This window comes from Ostrinia nubilalis, chromosome 9 (assembly GCF_963855985.1).
Source record: "Ostrinia nubilalis chromosome 9, ilOstNubi1.1, whole genome shotgun sequence".
NCBI lineage: Eukaryota > Metazoa > Arthropoda > Insecta > Lepidoptera > Crambidae > Ostrinia > Ostrinia nubilalis.
In genome coordinates, this window is record NC_087096.1 from 3,528,682 (window position 1) to 3,544,289 (window position 15,608).

Here is a 15,608-nt window from a genome sequence, read left to right on the forward strand (position 1 = left end):
CAAACATTTTAAAACCAAAATCAGCTCAATCGGCCCAGCCGTTCTCGAGTTTTAATCAGACTAACGAACATCAATTCATTTTTATTTATATAGATAGATTAATTCATATCTGCGTGTCTACTTTAAACATTGAATCATCTTACGACACGTGTCATTGTTTTGATAAAGGATTTTTTTGTGTTTCTTATTCTGCCATAGAAAAGATATTTGTTTTGGGGCTGATATTTCACCTATTAAATACTTAATTAAATAGTTTTTTTTGTAAATACATTACTTATTATACATAGAAAACACCCAGTCCAATACAAACAAATATGTTCATGCACACAAATGTTTGTACTGTGCGGGAATCGAACCCGCTACCACTTCGAACCACTACACCAAACGGCCGACAATACAAACCTAGCATTTAAAGTCTCGCATAATATTGTATTTAATGCGCGTTGAACTTTCTTCTCTCACTCTCTCTCATATTAATTAAATTGTTATTTAATTTGAAATCTACCTAATCAATTCAATTTCAAAAACCACTTACAATAGTTTTAAAAATCTAGATTTATTATAGATTCAGTAAAATAATAATATTTTATGTAATAATATCAAATAAATGTAATTTTAAATATAGTTCCATATTTTACTGAATTTTACTAAATCAATATCAACTAAACACACTCTAGTCAAGTGTAAGTGGTGTAGTAGAAACTAATCGAGTAACATCTACCTTGTTGTATTACCTTGTCTCGGTGAATAAATGATCTTTTATCTTTTATCTTTATCTTTTATCTTTTTTATAGTTTGGAGATGACTTTTTTTACTAAGCTCCTCCAAACTATACACGATCAGTACGCAAAATTCGTGTATAGTTTGGAGTCACAGATTTACAAACAGGCACTCCGAAATATACACGAGCAGTTTCCTATGGGTGCGTTCTGGCCATGTATAGAACGGAAAGACGCTCCGCCGCGCCCGCAGCGCTTCAGTGGATTATTGCATTTTATGTATATTTAATCACATTTATTTACCTACATTTACATATTTACTCTTTTCTTTAAGTGTAGACACTGTTTATGTATAAGTCCACTATTGCATGCCGTGGCAACCTATAATTAAGGCAGCACTTAGATTAAGTTAAATACGTTGTAAATATTGATTGTCTTCCAGTGTATGTCTTGTTGGTTGTCCTATTAAATAAATAAAATAAATATTTATAGCAACACAATGTTTAAAAATAAAATTTTTCAAAAACGATCAATTTAATCGATTATACAGTCTATTCTAAATGGACATCCCTATTTGTTAGTCAAATTGTCATTCACTCGCATCACCTTTTCTCTCTCACTCACTCACTCTTGCTGTGTTGCTGTCTTGCTTGATCCTTCTTTGTGATTCGTTTGTGTTTTAGCTTTTATTTTCGGAACTTTATTAACTACAAACTTGGCTATTCAAACGGACTCTGATTGATTGCAATAACGACATACTCAGCCTGGGATTTACTGTTTTTGTGTGGCTCGGCCAAGGCTCGGCTGGTGGTTCTATGGTGTTAGAAAATGAGCAACTTAATTATACACAACAATGGGCAGCCGCAGCACCTCGATCGGTAAGTACCTACATTTTGCTCTGCAATCTTATGAATAAGTACTAGCCTTGCCAAACTTCTGAATTGCCATTCTCATGGCGGGTTGTCTTGAAATGAATGTTCCGCTATTATCTGTGGTTCAACCCTGGACAGTGTGGACAGCCAGGCCCGATTCGATTGTAAGAAACTAGTCGATGGTACAGCGCAATGGAGGCATGAGCGAAACAACAAATATGTTGACAATCCAGCTGGTTTTGGTGTAAATCTAAGGAATTATTTACTTTGACACTATCTCCCTGCTCTCAATGAAAGCTTGTTTTGTTTTTTGGAACTAAGACTACTAGATTATTATTTTTTGTAACTAAGTTTGTAACACGTCATAATTAATTATTATAACAACAATGCTTATTTACTAAAGCTGTTTAACCCTACCCTCTGACCCAAAATTCTACTAACAGCACATAATATTGAATTATCATTTTTTTTATGGTTTGCGGCTCAATTTATTCAACGCACAGGAGTATGTGTGGCATGGCATGCAATGAATCTATTTATTTTTACAGGTTACAGCTCATGATCTTATATGCACAACATGTTGGACCCAAGCCCAAGATACAACACAAATGCATCTACTTCAAATCTTAGCAGAAAATGTGTGCTTTGCAGTAGAACACTAGAGCCTAGAACACGTTCACATCAGCTCATGTCCCTGAGAACTAACACTCAACATCATATTAACATCAGGAACATAATTGTGGAACGACTAACTCCATTAGAGGTAATGCACGCTAAAGTCCTTATTTAATAAAATGTTATTGGCTATACAATCAGTCTAATTCTTGTAAAGTTATTGGTTTCTGTAAATTAATACTAAAATAAATTAATTTAAGTGCGGGACATTAAAAAACTGATAATTTTTTTAAACTTATTTCTAATTATTATTATTTTTAAACAGGTTACTGCAAATGACTACATCTGTGGGGCTTGTCACTCATTATTGCAAAGAGATACCACACCTACTTCACAAGACTCTCCAGATATGCCAACCGGTGCCCCGGTAGGTCACCAACAAGTTTGTGTTGGATGTGGTTGTTCATTATTGCGAACTTGAAGTCATTGTTTGGATACAGAGAATAATCAAGATATATTAAACATTGTTCGAAATTGGATTCAACCCAGAGAGGTAAGAGCCCTGCCAGTTTTATAATACATAAAAATAATTATGCCGGTTTATTATAATAATAAAAAAGGTTTTTTCCGAATCAGCCTTCCCATCCTTCAACTCCTTCCATTGCTTTCAATCTGCCACTACTCTCATCCATACAGGTTATACAGGGTGGAAACGATAAGTGATCTCACTCGATTATTTCTAAACTACACAAGATATCGAAAAACTGGTTACTCATCCTGAAAGTGCTTCACGAGCTCTTTCTAACGGTATCAGTAAATAGTTACAGAATTAACTGGATCTATCCGAAAATTCAATGTTTTCAGCCTCCATACTAAATGTATGCCAGCCACACAATATTAAAAGTGTTATAGATCACTTATCGTTTCCACCCTGTATAATACAAATAGACTTATATTATTAAAATATTGCAATATTATTACTTACATAATATTAAACATAATTTTTACTATTATAAAGCCAGTTAAAAATTCCCTGAGCCAAATAAACTCAGTAAAGTTTTATTTATACTTCCTGCATAACAACAGACTACTCTTTTAAACTACCACTATTCTCACTCTCAATCCTCGTTCCTCATTCATCCCTTTCGTTTCCTCCATAGACCAATCATTCCTCATCATTCAGCGTTCAAATCATAAATTATCTTTCATCACTCATCTTACTATTCCGTTACACACAAAAGTCGTTAATCCTATATAAATATTGCTCTTCTTATTGTTGAACTGTGAATCTGATGTTTTATTTTATTTTCAGATTCGTCCTTCAGATCTTCTTTGCCATAGATACTATCAGAGAGCACGAATTACTACAGTTGGTGCTTATTTAATGAAGCTGAGGACCGGTGATTCAGATGACAGAATAGCTACATTACTTGGCATTTCAAGGAGTACTCTTACAAAATATGTAATGAAAGCACGCAGTATGATGGAGGAACATTTCGTACCAGCACATTTAGGGTTACAACATATTAGTAGAGAGGAAGTAGCCCAAAGAAACCTTTATGTTCCAGTCTCTTTTCGGGAAGCCAGGAAACGATTTACCACAAAGAAAGGCTATTGTCATCATGGATGGTACATACATACATTTATGTGCAAAAAAGTAGCAATTATGCATACCAAAAAAAAAACTCATTCCCTATACAAATATCGGAATCTCGTTAAACCATTTATGGTACTTTGTTGTGATGGCGACATCATTGATGTATTGGGCCCATATTTAATAGAAAATGTAGAACATGACCATTAATAAATAATAAGTACCTACATACGTATTTTCATTTATACCTACATAACTGCCTACTTACCTTTGGGTCGGAATAAAGATATTTTTGGATTTAAATGTAAGTAAAATATATTAACTTCTTTTTAAAAAATGTTTGGCTTTTCCGTAGGCATTCCTATTTTTCCAATACGCAAAGTTCTATTTGCTGCTATTCATACGGTTTGACAAAGGGGTTCTTTATCGATCTACGATTTAAAGTGTAATTAAGACGTCTCTCCTACATATCTATACCTACTTATAATAAATCTGTAGAGAGGTCAATTCTGTACATGAAATATAATTTTCAAAATAACTATCAGGGGGTGATACTGATGCCAAAAATGCAATCAGTAAAATTTTTGTCTGTCTGTCTGTCCGTCTGTATGTTCCTTATAGAAACAAAAACTACTCGACGGATTTTAACGAAACTTGGTACAATTATTCTTCATACTCCTGGGCAGGTTATAGTATACTTAGGAATTCTCACGGGAACAGGAATTAGCGGGAAAATCCTTTTGTATGAAAAATCTAAACCGCTTAAGTTAGACGCTTTAAATTTCGCACGTAGGTACTTTAGTAAACTAATTCCCACGGGAACGGGAATTCGCATTATTATACATATAATTCTTGACAATAAATAGTTTTATTAGCAACTAGCGGCCGCCCGCGACTTCGTACGCGTGGATCCCGTTTTACCCCCTTCATCTATCTTACGCGGTTTAGATTTTTTCGTTCAAATGTTTTTTCCCGTTCACGTGGGAATTTTGCAATATCCTGTTGTAACTAAGCTTTAAGTTTATTAAGATACCTACATGTCAAATTTCAAGCGTCTAACTAAAGCGGTTTAGATTTTTCATACAAAGGGATTTTCCCACGAATTCCAGTTCCCGTGGGAATTAGTTTACTAAAGTACCTACGTGCGAAATTTAAAGCGTCTAACTTAAGCGGTTTAGATTTTTCATACAAAAGGATTTTCCCGCTAATTCCTGTTCCCGTGGGAATTCCTAAGTATACTATAACCTGCCCAGGAGTATGAAGAATAATTGTACCAAGTTTCGTTAAAATCGGTCGAGTAGTTTTTGTTTCTATAAGGAACATACAGACAGACAGACAGACAAAAATTTTACTGATTGCATTTTTGGCATCAGTATCACCCCCTGATAGTTATTTTGAAAATATATTTTATGTACAGAGTTGACCTCTCTACAGATTTATTATAAGTAGGTACCTATAGAAGATAGAAAATGGAAATGTACTTCTGTTATGCTAATAACCTCAAAATCTGAAGCATTTTTCCTATTGTAACGAATCTCCCGCTTATCCGTGCTTTAAGTATCTACACTAATATTATAAAGAGGAAAACTTTGTTTGTTTGGTTGTAATGAATAGACTCAAAAACTATTGGACCGTTTTTATTAAATTCTTTCACCATTCGAAAGCTACATTATCCACGAGTAACAGGCTAAATTTTATTTTGGAAAATAATAGGGTTCCGTAAAATATGTAGGTACCTAATGTAGGCCACGCGCGCGAAGCCGCGAGCGAAAAGCTAGTGGAGTATAAGGTGACAATCGTTAAGTAATTTCACATATAAAAATCATTATTTCATTGCTTGGGGCGAACGATGTATGGACGCAGAACAATATCCTTTATTTTCAAATTTAAGCAAAAAGCATTCTGTGGTTATAAAATACCTATGCTTATTTGCACCTAGTTTATCAATCACCATGTTAATTCCATGCTTTCTATCCAGTCGACTGCTCTAACGACAAGGGTGGGCAGTCGTTGAGATGACAGCGCGAAAATCGTCGGCATCCACTAATTATGACCCTTATGTACCACTATATTGACAAAGTTCTCCGTCTTCGTACGCGATATTGGAAATTTGGCATCTACCATCGGCTGATCTGACATTAGGCGTAGTCTGGCTTTGATATTCAATTTTCAACTGTATTACCTTGACAATCAGTTCAAAATTGTTTACTAGAAAATTATTTGACAGACGATTTCTACTCTCGACAAATGCATTTGAATTAGCCCACTGTTTCGACACACTTTTTATTTCATTGCTCCATAAAGGCGTGAGACCGACGACAATTTTTTTGTTTCGAGTACCTTATCGACGAAACGTGCACATTTTTTCCGTTCAACAACTCTTCAGTTAAGAGCACAAAATAATGACTGTCACCCGCGGATAGCATTTTTAAAAAACCTGTATGTTATGTTCCTTTTGAAACGTAGTTTTTACTCCATGTTAGTTAGCGTAACGTAACTGTACCGCGTTATGCTTCGACCACACCAATGCGTGCAGATCGCCATCGCCGGCCGGCGCGATCACGGCGCGATCATAGGCCAATGACAGGTCGTGTAGACTATCATGGGTCGCGCGACCTGTCATTGGCCTATGATTGCGCCGGCGATGGCGGTCTGTACGCATTGGTGTGGTTGAAGTTTTACTGAACAGAGGTGGAATTGTGTAAAGCAATCGTAATCATTTGACAGTTCATAACGTACGATAAAGTCAGTTAAACAAAGCGTTTGACAGAATAATCGTACGTTATGAACTGTCAAATGATTATGATTGCTTTACACAATTCCACCTCTGATTTGATATTGTAGATCTGCTAAATTACCAATTTGTATTTTACACAAACTGTAAGAGTAAGTAAGTAAGACTTTTTGTTCTGCGAATTGGAGAAAAACAAAGAATGGGCCCTACTTTGGGAACCAGTGTTCCCTCTCATGATTATAGGACAGCCGGACCGGGCGGCTGCTCATTTGCGCCGCACTTGATCATGCCTCCCGACTGAATTAGCATATCGTTAGATAGAGCCCGTATTGACTATATCGAGCCCTTTGTACTGCCCGCAGTCTTGTATTAGGGTGATTAGATCTTGAGTCAAGATCATTTGGTAAGGAAATTCACATTATTCTGCTGATTTCCTTACAATCAGCGATCACATTTTCGTCTTCCTCCTTTTTAATTTTAGTTTTATTTGACAGTTTTTTTTGCGGAATGCACTATCTATAAACTCGTAGGTAAACAGATACTCTTTAAGGCACTGCATGCATAACATGTATGTATATGGGACACTCGTGCAAAACTGAAAATTGTGTTAGTAAACAACATAAAGAGGCAAAATTCAAATCCAAAGGCATTGCTTCAGATCATGCAATAAAATTTCAAATCGACTCATGAATTTCCTGCGAAGCGTAATCACATCGTAACGGAATCGAATCAAAACGCAGCGATGCGGAACGACATTTACTCAATCGTTGGATTTAATGAGGATCGTGCATCGAGCTGTGTACTCCATGATCGTAAGGGTAGAGGCAGACTTGCTACATTTACCATTGGCTATCTTTAGTTTTTAATATACACGACGCAGTTACAAGTAGTGAAAGAGCAAATTGTCACGCGGAAATGTGATTGAGATATACCTACTATGTCGGAATAAAATGAGCAACAATAAATATAAACCATATTTATGATGCAGTCACATTTCAAAACCGCAATGGCACTCAAGTGTCGCCAAAACGCAATGCAGAATGCAATCGCACAATCGCGTTACCGATGCTGAAAGCAGCATGTCTACTGTGCCCCTGAAGCAATGTCGAGGTCAGGTCAGCGCAGAATCGAGTCATTATTTAAATGAAGCTGAACCGCGAAAATGATACGTTATTATTATTGTAATAATGTTCAAGTCATGGTAATGATATGTCAGGAATAGAGAACATTCTTCATTATTAGCCTCGGCCTCTGTATATTTTTTAACTCTGTATATGTTTTAACAATTCCAACTGAAAGGGTTTCTCAATCCTTAAAGCTCTCAAACAAAGAACTGCAGAGCCACAAAACAGTATTTTGTGGTAGAGCTCTAAAATATGGTTGTTATCAAACATATGTTACATACCGAAGCTCATGGCTTAAACCTACTACAGTGGCAGTCTCCTCAGTAGTTCTGCATAGCTTAATACAGTTCTTTATTACACCTCTAAACCCTCTCAAGCTCAAAGATGTACCAAGCTTGTGGATTCTTGGCAGCACTCCTGCTGTGCGAACACAATATTGCAGGAAAGGATTAGCAGCCTGAGATGTCCCTAGGTGCACTACTTCGTAAGTTTTACCGTGGAATACCCGACACGAGAGCTTTTGTGGGAAGGTAGTAAGTTTTAACTTATAATGTAAAAAGTAGCTAGGTATCTCTATAATAAAAACTGAAAGTCTAATAAAACTATAGCACTCATCATCATCATCATCATTTCAGCCATAGGACGTCAACTGCTGAACATAGGCCTCCTCTAATGCTTTCCACGTTGATCGATTGGTAGCGGCCTGCATCCAGCGCTTCCCTGCTACCTTTACGATGTCGTCGGTCCACCTTGTAGGTGGACGTCCCATGCTGCGTTTTCCGGTACGCGGCCTCCATTCCAGAACCTTGCTGCCCCATCGGCCGTCAGTTCTGCGTACTATATGCCCTGCCCATTGCCACTTCAGCTTGCTAATCCGTCGGGCTATGTCAGCGACTTAATATAATAAACTATAGCACTAAATAGTAATAACTTCACCAACCAATACCACAATGCATTTTATCGGAAACGTCTTTCAGCTCCCCGTTAAAATAACCGAACATTGCAGCCATTGAACAGAATGAGCTCGAACTGAATAGAATTGCATTTGAATGGAGCTCACTCAATTTACATTTAAAAAAACCAACATCTCTGAAGTCCCGTCCATTTAGGGCGCTTACTAACGAGGCAGCGGAATTCCGACCATTTGCGGGAATATCACCAGATGGTGCGCCATAATGCAATCAGTGAGTATAGATGCTGCTCGGGTTGCACAAATTGTGTTACATCTCATCTCTACAATAATATAGACGCGTCTCGCAATAGGTACGGGGAATTGAGGCGAAGGAGGTATTATTGTATATTCTTTGCTAGTTTGTAAGGTAGGTAGTGTTTTGAAAGACAAAGAAAAGAATAGGAAGTACGAATTGTGTACCTCAAAATTTGGGTGGTAGATCACTTGATCTCTCAACACAAAAAAATATGTATAGGCACAATGAACTTGGCAAAATTATGTTTTAAAGAAAAATAACATTTAATGTCTTTTGAAAGAGTTGGATCTTGATTACAATCTCAACCAGGAAGTATAGAAGAGAAATAAGTCCTTCTACAGCTTCCTTGAACCTGTTATGTAATATTATTGGATTGTAAGCTCATAAACAATATCGAGTCAATAAAGAACAATGAACAAGATAAAACACTCCGTCGTTGACATCTCGGATTTCCCGAAGCCCGCAAATGGCTATTTATTTCTCCACAGAGGTTACATGACGGCACAAACTTTGCCAATTTGTCGGTGCGAATAACCTGTATTCGGGGCTGGGTCACTGACCCCGAGAGGATTTGTTCCAGAGGAGCAACGTCTAAGCCTCGCCTTCTAAGCAAAGTGTCTTATTCGGGTCATTAAACTCGGTCCGTGAAAAAGTCGGCGGAACGAAAAAGATGATTTGGCTGTTTAAGGATCGAAAATTGATAAAATATTGTGTTTAAAAATATAGGTACTTCACCTAATTTTATAGCAACTTGAAATGTAATTTAGGAAGAATATCTAAGTACCTAATGTCAAGTTCCAATTAAAATCTGTAAAAGATTGGATTTAGTTAAAATATTAATATTTAAGATGACAAATCTCCGATCACGTAAATTACAAATGAGCCAATTAGGTAGGTAAAACCAGACCAAAAACCTGTTTCACTCATGTAATCAACTGGCATTATAAAGGTTGTATATTGACTGTAAATAATACCAACTGATTGCGGTTTTTCCCCGACCATAACGCGATACTCCATTGTAATCCGGACGCGACATGACCCTTGATTTTGACTCGCTTTCCCGGCAATATTTTCCGTTCGTAAAAACTCACCATTATTGCAACAATCCTGTTTCCACCCTCGGAAATGTATATGAATAATAAATTTTGTATGAAATTCCCTGAAACTTGAAGTGAAGTGAACGTTATGCTCGGCGGTCTTTGTTCCAGTTACAAAGTTTTCTCGAAAATATGAATTTTTAGAGGCGAAGCTGATTAAACCAAGTTTTTGCTGCCAGTCTAGACCGGAGGTCTCGAGATAATCTGAAATGAAGGTTGTGTTCGGCTGTAGTTTTATATTTTAATCTCTGTGTATTTATAGCAGGCAAATACTGGTTAACTTACACTTTTCAGCCAATTACATTTTAAACATTCTTATGAGTATCTGCCTATGGATTTTGAGTGTACTTTTCTAAGTGAGAGTGTTCTAAGTTTTTTCGATGTGATTAAGTAAGTATAATAAATACTCGTAGTTTTAACCATTTAAAATATTATAGGTTATCAATTATTAATGATATTTTAATTTTTATATTAGAAAAATAACCGCTCTCTGTTTTAATATGAAATTCGTCCAGCCTATTGTTATTCTCTTCATTCTCCGAATATTATTTTTTTATATTTTTTTACAATCAACAGGAAGTATGTGGGCGATACAGGCGTAGGCGAGCGACAGCACAATACAATCTATTTCAAAGAAAATATCTACTATTTTTAAACAATACAATTATTTCTCTTTCAGAAACAAAAATTAATAAGGACTGACATGTCACTACACCTACTCGTAAAACAGAAAATTAGACGATTTGTTGATTTATAATAATGTACTCGTACTAGCTTTGGTCGCTACAAAAGCTAGGTCTGCGACGCTATTGAGTCAATTAATTAATTTACTAAAACCAAATTGCAACGTTAAATGTATGTAGTCACATGGTAAGAACAGATGAACAAAGGAGTGTATGGAAATATATTCACAGAAGGTCCAGCAACTAGAACGTTAAAAGTAAATGTCTCCAGTGAGGTTTAAGTGGAAAACACAGTCGCATTACAGCGGCAGTCGAGATTATTCACATAAATCAGGGAATAAAATCGCACTCATACATAAATATCACCCTCTGACCAGACGTGACTGGATTGCCGGCCGAGCGAACTGCTTCGCGTCAGTTTCAGCCAGTTTCAGCCAGATAGTTGAATAGTTTCATGAGGATATTTACTGATTTAATGAATGGAGTCTCACTGGGTGTTAAAAGTCAAAACATTTGTCATTAAATTATGGATGTTGCTGAAAACGACATTTATTTTTACAACTATTCAAAACGTGTCATGATAGTCATAACAACGCTTGGCGGGGCCTTACTGGGATATCAAGGACATATAAATAAGAAATGACTTTCCTTATTACTTACATTCGCTGCGGTCCCCTGACTATTGACCTGGGTAGATAGCACACACATTTGCTCAGCAAATGCAAAGTAAATAAAATTAAATTGCTACCCTGTATATTTAGATGAGCCCCATTGGGATGCATCACGCTTTGTTGCCGTAATCTCTGCAATAAAATTATACGCGAACGTAAATTACTTGCTTCAAACGTTTAAAAAACAAAACCCGTACAATTTGAATTTTAGATAGAGTTTTAACGGTAACCCTAAATCTTGTGTTAATAGCCTTTTTTGCAACCAGTAGGTACTTAAATATGTATAAAAATAATAAAATATTGTTCCATTTTTAATTTCGAAATGTGTGTACTTGTAAAATAGAATGATAAACCCCGGTACAAATTGGAAAGAAGTGGCTTTGTCTAAATCCTCCAAAAAGTACCTTTTACTATTTCAAATTAAATTGTTTGGAAAGTCCGTTAAAATTTATCTATGCCAATGAAATAAATAGCAAAGCTTTTATACAACACGGGTCTAACTCAAAATCGTGTGTGTAAATACTTCATAAGCTGACATAAACATTTTAAGAGCTTTACCTTTCAGACGACGGATTTTTCATAAAACTTTAAGTACCCTTCATCTTGGACATGTTGGAAAATCTTAACTGACATAACACAACCATCAACTACATTATTATAAGTTACTTTCGAGTTCGAGGCTTCTTGTTTAGTTAGAAACATCAACTTATTTCTGCTTTTAATATGTAAACTACAAAGTAATTCCAAGCAGGAATCAACGGAAAACCACGAGCCAGGGCCGGATTAACCATCTCGGGGCCCCTAGGCACAGCTCGTTTCGGGCCCCCCTTTTTTTGTCGCGGAGGAAATGCTTTGCGCACCGTCACCACTGCCGGGGGATAGGGTGGTGTGTGGGACTCCCGGCGCCCTAAAAAGGGCGCTGCTCCGTCCTGAAAAGGACGAGGTATACCCACTAAAACCTCCGCGGCGTTGCGTCATCGCCAAAGTGGGGGTGTCGCGAGTATCCGGCCGTAGCCTTAGACTTCTGCCACACAACCGGCGACATCTCGCCTGCACGGCGGACCCTACACGCCCCCCTTGTGGGGGTCCGACGGGAATAGCCCGAAACGCCAAGCCGTTCCCGTCAGACGGAGGTGACAAGGGTGCCCCGCACCCCCGGCCTGCTGGCCGCCACCTGGGGGCAGAGTAGAACGGTCGTACAACCGTCTTCTCCACCCCTTTCTCCGCCTGCGGAGCGATGAGGCGAGAAGATCATTCGAGGAGTGCAGCGGCCAAACTGCGCGCGAGTCATGTCTCCCTTCCAGCTTTCGATCATGATCTTGCGCTCTTCCTGCCTGACGGCGCCGCCTCGCTCCGGGGCCGCCGGGCGCTTTCCACGCGCCTTCTGGTCTGACATCCAGTGATAGATGACAGACAAGCTTCTAGCTCCCAAGGAGGAGTACCAGCGAGGATGCACGTCGCAGCGTGCCCTACCGTGCGATAGGTCCTTGCGACCCTCTGCACTATGGTACGCTGGGGTCTGCGCAGAAGGGCAGCATTCTCCGTCTTGTTGAGTGCGTCCGCCCAGATTGGGGCGCCATACAGCGCCATGCTCTTCAGAACGCCGGCATAAAATCGACTACACCTCGTTTGTGGCCCTTCCAAATTCGGGAGGAGCCAACTCAGTGCGCCGGCTGCCTTGAGGAGGCGTGGCGCTATCCCGTTGAAGTGCAGTCTAAAATGCCACCTCCCGTTAAGCGTGAGGCCCAGATATTTCATCTGGCCTTTGACGTCAATCCTAACGTCCTCAACCACAATGTGGGCGTCGGGAGGGGCGCGCTGGCGAGGCCCCGGAAAGAAGAGGGCCAGTTGAAGCCTAGGTTCCACAAGAGTGAACCGAGCAGCGAACCCTGCGGGGGCTGCGGAACCCCGCTGGCTACGCCGCGCCGTTTGAGCTGGCCGTCTCTGTTAACATACAGGACTTTGCGGTCCCGTAATTAATCGGCCACTGAGGCACTCTGTGATGTTGAAGTGCTTAGAGTATGGTGGAATGAGGGATGGGCCAACACCACTCTCCCTAGCCTCCGCAGTGAGGCTTTTTAGCATCTGAAGGGCATCGACCGTCGACCTGTCATGACGTAAACCAAAGCAGTGATGCCAACGTTACGAAAATTAGGTTCCACAATATCGAAATATGACGATTGAATGTGTAAACCAAAATAAGGCAAAATTTGAGGTGGTTTGAGTTTTGTTGCATAAAAATAATCTTTAACATTTTATTTTTCATTTTTTAATCGGGAGTGCTGGGCCCCTGGTCATAATGGGCCCCTGGTCATAGTGGGCCCCTAGGCACAGGCCTAAAGTGCCTTATGGATAATACGGCACTGCCACGAGCGTAAACTTCTTCAAACTCCCAACATAACCAAAGTTGATAGGCGTGAAATCACCGCATAGCAAAATTACTTGCGGGATAGAGTTCCAATTCTTAGTGAATGAGGAGCGAATTAATTCGAGATAGCTGGAGGCGACGCACAATGATGTAGTTACACACAGTAGAACTTTTTGGGACATTACGAAGATTAAAGTATGACTTTGATCCCAATTCCATAACGAAGCTCACGCGTAGATACATCCTACGTCCAAAAACAGAATTAAGCCTGTGATTGGTCTAAAAATATTTCAAAACTACCTACATTTGGATTTGAATCTTTACGTTTGGAAATGAAATTTTGTTTTGTAAATAGGTAGGTACCTATACACAAAGTGAAACTTATTATTATAGTTGTTAGAATGCAGCACACATCTTCTATTTCAAAACCGCGTTGTTGTGACATGAAAACAAACTTATTCGTACTCGTACCATGATTGATAGACGTGATAGAAGCGTAGTTTTCTTCTCCACAATAGGTACTTGCCAAATGTTTGCCTTGACTCGAAGTACTGGTAGGGAAAAAAGATTTTGAAACATATGAAGGCCCCTCCGCCTTGTGTTGTCCCCACATTTACTTTTTTAGATTTCATTGTATCATTATTAAATACAAGTACTACGAAAAAAGAGTAATATCATTTTGGTTCCAAAATAGTCGTGACCTTAAAACCCTAAAGACCCTAAACACAATAAAGTGACCCTCCCTAATCTGTGTCTAGTGTGGCGACGGTGTCTGATCTTATCCCGGGATTTCCACTCTTACCTAAATGTACTCTTTAGGATTAAACTCCTTGTAAAGGAACGTTTTTAACAGGGAAATAAAAGGCTCGAGCGTTTATTTTTCGTTACGGCTATATTCTTATTTTGTTTTCTACGAACGAGATAAGTAGGTACTTTTCTTTTGATAGAAATTGCCTCTTTATCCGGCAACCGGGCAGATGAGATTTGGTTTCTGGAAGATCTCTGCTTCGTCATCTGTTGAATAGGTTTGCCAGACTTAATTATGGATACAAAAAGTTCCATTTAGTATCAGCTTAAGTTGATACAAGATAGTTACCTGTAGCTAGACGATGCTCTACGCTTATTACTAAACGTTGAAATGGTTTATCATTTTATTTGGAATCAGTAAGCTAGCCTAAATATCAAATGTTTGATGATGAAATTGACCATACTGTTGATATTCAAATAACTCTAAATTTTTTTTATTGTTTACTAATTGATATACTGTAATCAAGTTTTGTAATCATTTCTTTTGTAAGCGTAGATCACGTACGTACTATGTATTTGCTAAGCACGCATGAAGTACTTAAGTCTCTCGCAGTTGCTTAAAGCAAAATTTATAGTCGATGATGTCTATCGAAAAAGATGTAAGGAGTTAAGAGCTCTCATACGTTATCTGGTCTTAAAGTTTGCTCGTTTATTAAAACACTTTCTTTTTACGTACAAAGTAATACTTCCATTGGCATTCGATAAGAAGCAGGATGAAAAAGGAAGGAATAAAAATATTTGGCCAGCGCCCCCCTAAAGAATGCTTTAAATTTTGATTATAAGGCAAAGGTATCTTTCTAAGGGATACGGCTGAAATAGCTTTCACAGATATTACTTACCTTTCTATTAGCTTTCAATAAATTGAGATCGGGAAGGTTTCCTCAAATATTGTATTCTTATAATAGGCTCTTCACAGATACAGATAACATGGATTTACAAGCTTCTCAAAATAAGTAGGTACACTTACAATGTTTGCCAAGAAAAACTTTAAAATAAATAAAATGGTAAGCTGACAGTAATCTGAAAATACTGACCGACTGTTTTGGTAATAAACAGTAGTAGCATCTAAAAACTCTACACGCAGGATTGTTTTATTTCCCTATGTGTAATGAATGA

The 15,608-nt window shown here is 38.2% G+C and overlaps 1 protein-coding gene and 1 long non-coding RNA gene across 4 annotated transcripts in view; one reads left to right on the forward strand and one right to left on the reverse strand.

Moving 5' to 3' along the window:
• LOC135074807 (thrombospondin type-1 domain-containing protein 7A-like) overlaps positions 1–15,608 on the reverse strand; it is a 104,162-nt gene that overhangs the window by 35,533 nt on the left and 53,021 nt on the right. The gene's annotated exons all lie outside the window — the stretch shown is intronic.
• LOC135074917 (uncharacterized) lies at positions 1,583–4,027 on the forward strand. 3 transcript variants are annotated; one of them, XR_010257909.1, is made up of 4 exons: positions 1,583–1,597; positions 2,140–2,354; positions 2,532–2,759; positions 3,519–4,027. It is a non-coding gene; the product is annotated as an uncharacterized LOC135074917 (long non-coding RNA). The 3 variants fall into 3 exon arrangements; XR_010257910.1 differs by lacking the exon at positions 1,583–1,597 and adding an exon at positions 1,631–1,941; XR_010257908.1 differs by lacking the exon at positions 1,583–1,597 and adding an exon at positions 1,631–1,835.